A 3,686-nucleotide genomic window follows, 5' to 3' on the forward strand; every position below is an offset into this window, starting at 1 on the left:
CCGCATTCAAGATGCGTCTCCTGCCTTTTGACGCGTTTAGTGTCTCAGTTGCTGAAGCAATAATAGCACTACCGCACGACAAGATTGCTGCAGTTTCTAAAGGCAAGCAGTTCCCTGTTGCTACATCACCGAGCTCATTGTGAACTACTACTTTTCTGAAAGCAGCACGAAATTGTACAATAGTTGGGTGGTCGTGGCCTCTGTGGGACCTGATAAGTCCGAAAAAAAGTTCCAGGCAGTTTTGACAAATTTTGTGTTCCTATATATATTTGAGGAATTTCTTTTCCATGGCAGTGAAATTGTAGAGTGCAACTAAGCTTTTCATACATGTGGTGAAATCTAAAAATCCCGTTTTTTGTGCCGTCTCAATCATGCTGTGGCCACTGGTAGACTTGCTCAGTGATGACAGGTAAATGATGGAGGCTCTAAACATGGCTTCAACATCTTTGAAATTTCACTCATTTAAAACTTTCTTGAATCCCTTTTGCTGTATGGACCTTCAATTCAACGCATCAAAGGTATTGTTAATGCACCTCAAAAATTCTTCACTTGGCTGTGAGTCGGCAAAACCTTCTACTTTGAGCACTCGACATTCAGCAAGTGCTGTGGCCACAGAAGTGCTCATAACTTGGGCCGCACACCTGACCTTGCTCGGCTGCCTCTGCCATTGAATATGCGCTCTGTGCAGCTTGTTGGCCAAGTGAAGCCCTTCTTTTTGTTGCAAACTATGTAGCCGCTCAATATGCTGCCATGCCACAGTGTTTCCCTTGTTGATTTTTTGTGCGCTAGAGCATTTGTGACATGTTTTAACATATGACAAGGGTCAAGAAATGCTGCCGCTGGTTTTTGGGTGGCAGGATGTGAGAATGTCGTCTTCAGTTGGTCTACATTTTTGAAGCTGCAGCCCAGCTCCTCTGACATGGCTGTATTTGCTGGAGCTCCATCGCCTGTTAGAGCTACAACCATTGCCCCAGCATTGTGGGCAAGAAGCAGGCTTTGTGTATATAACTAGATCAGCTCGCTGCTCGCCGAGAAGACCATCTACTAAAAAGTATCCGAGCGGCAGCTTCCACCGTCCGTTAATGGCTACTGCCATTACAACAAAAAGCAGCTTTTGCCTGTGGCAGGCAGTCACCATCAACTCCTGTGCCCTTGTCAGCAAACCCCTCAGAATTGCCCCTGTTCCACTGAACCTACTGCCTGACTGACATTTCATCAGTCATCAGACTGCATACAGTTTGGTGGCCTCGGCTGCTCATCTCGGTGCATTTCATTTTTAGAGCATTGAATGCCTCAGTTGAAAAGCCAGCATTGCCATCTACAGTCTGATACCACTCTCGCAGTGTTCTTTGGTGGGGCAAGCAGGTGTCGAAGACCCGTCTCGCGTAATTGTATGCTTGTGGCGAGTAGAAATTGAGTGACAGCGCTAAGGCCCTGAGCTCAGGTGAAAACTGCCTCGGCACATCCCGGCCAGGGCGCTTGGATATCTGTTTTTTAGGGAGGTGTTGATTGGCTATTCCAAGGGTGTCAAGCACAGCCACCTGATCCTTCAGCACGATATTTTGCCTCTGTAGCATTTGAATCACAGCCTTCAATTCTTCAAGCGTTTTTTTTTTTTTCTGGGGTCTTCTAGACTGCTGCAGCCGCTTGATCCGCTTTCGAGTCTTTATGTGCTCCGAGGCAAACTTTGCTGCACGTGCTCTCAAGAAAGCTTTCTCCGGAGTGTCAACCTATAAAGCAGAATCAAAATTTAGTCACCTTCTACAATCACAAGCTGCTCGGTTCCAGCCACGTGTACTTTCTTCAGGGGTAACAAAAATGCAGGAGGTTCGCACTGAGGTGTAGGAACAAAAATTTCCTTTGCACTCGCCGTTGCGTGTGTTGCTGGACACCCATTTCCAAGCCGAGAGATCTGGCAGGGGCTCCCTCAGCTTGATGTGGAGGACACACACACTAAAAAATTTATTGGTTTATTGATAAAAAAAAGGCATACAAATGTTTTAAGTGTGTTAGAAAGAGTCATGGGTGTAAAATCAAGCTGATCCAGTCACTCAAGACCCCTTACCTATGCGCTGTAAATAGGTTGCAGTAATAAAAACATGCCAGAAATAAGCCATTCACATACACATGTGAAAGCTCTGGTGTTGTATGCTGTTTTCAGGTTAACCTTGCCTGCCTGCCTTACTTACCACCGCTTGTTTTCTCTTTTCTGGTGTTTGAACAGAACTCGAAGTTTGTGGAGGCAACATTCCCTGCACAGATTGATATTCAAAGGGCATTATTTGATTGCCAAGATATCCTTTGCCAGATTAAGAGAAGTATACGGTATACAGAAGATTATATTGTAGTGAAAGCTTGTAATTTTGCTCACATCGTGGCCATTGTCCGAAGATTCATTTTCCTACTGAAGCTTACCTAACAGAAAAGAAATGTCACAGTATATCAGCTATAATTGATTGCCAAGATATCCTTTGCCAGATTAAGAGAAGTATACGGTATACAGAAGAATATTTTGTGGTGACAGCTTGTAATTTTGCTCACATCGTGTCCATTGTCTGAAGATTAATTTTCCTATTGAAGCTTACCTAACAGAAAACAAATGTCACAGTATATCAGCCATAATCAGCACGCATATAATTTAAAGAATGGCAGTTAGCTTCCCCAGACAGCACATGGAAACCAAAAAGAGATAATTCTGTTGGGGTACAAACAGCAATTACCCATGTGAAAAGGTTTTTTACTTTTAACAACATCTCAAACATTTTCAAACAAATTAACACCGTGGAAAAAAGAAGAATGTATAATTCACTGTGCAACTCGCAAACCGATATTCTTTTACCTCTGCAAGGCCTCTCTGCCTTGATGGGAAGCAACACTGATATTACATTCTGAATGTACTGGATATTTCTAAAGACCCCAGAAAACAAAGCACTTATTTTAGTCCTTCCTTTTTTATCTACGTAATGTAGCAGCCAGCATTGGGGATTTTTAAAAACGGGAATTCTTAACATTCAGAGCTGCAACGGATATACATATGGCATGCAATGTTCTGCACCACCATGCAGGCTATGAAATGAATTGCAGTGCATATTTATGTTTGTTTAATTCTGCGTGTGTGTGAGCAAGGTTCTCATACATGCAATAAAGCTTCAGTAAGTGGACATTGGCATAGTTGCTGTGTCACTTGCCCATAAGGCCCTGGACGCGCATTAGTAGAGGTTTTCAGCCACATAGTCTCGGTGCATGCTCGCTGAGGCATAACATGTGCAATCAGGAAGAAAACAGTAGCACTGAAAATGCAAGACATTTGTCATGCAGTTGCATTTTTGTATTACAGCCGCATTGAAATTTAGTAGCTTGAGACAGTTGTTTATCATGGAAGTTTCTGCACTAAAATATATGCCCTAAGCCATAGCAAATATTGAACAAAAGCAGTTAATTCTGACAGGGGCATGTACCGACAGGAAAGCAGACTGTGTGCCTAGGAAAGGTCGTGAAGCTGGTAAGCACACAAAACCTTCAAGAGGAAGAATTCAATGTGCCGCATGAGCCAATTTTAGCACAGAAACTAAAATGCGGTGTACCAATTGCTTGCAGCCAAAGGCAGCTCACGTGATACCGCGCGACAAAAAACCCTTGCAGCTCCGATGCAGTGCACATGAAAGCTCTACAAAGACTAGAAAATG

General features: G+C 43.4%; 1 long non-coding RNA gene across 1 annotated transcript; it reads right to left on the minus strand.

The window, feature by feature from the left end:
* Nucleotides 1-1,955: 1,955 nt before the first annotated feature.
* On the minus strand, nt 1,956-2,936 carry LOC144123666 (uncharacterized). Its single transcript, XR_013313135.1, has 2 exons — nt 2,586-2,936; nt 1,956-2,415 (listed from the first exon to the last, which is right to left on the minus strand). It is a non-coding gene; the product is annotated as an uncharacterized LOC144123666 (long non-coding RNA).
* Between the last annotated feature and the right edge of the window lie 750 nt (nt 2,937-3,686).

This window comes from Amblyomma americanum, chromosome 3, assembly GCF_052857255.1.
Source record: "Amblyomma americanum isolate KBUSLIRL-KWMA chromosome 3, ASM5285725v1, whole genome shotgun sequence".
Taxonomy (NCBI): domain Eukaryota; kingdom Metazoa; phylum Arthropoda; class Arachnida; order Ixodida; family Ixodidae; genus Amblyomma; species Amblyomma americanum.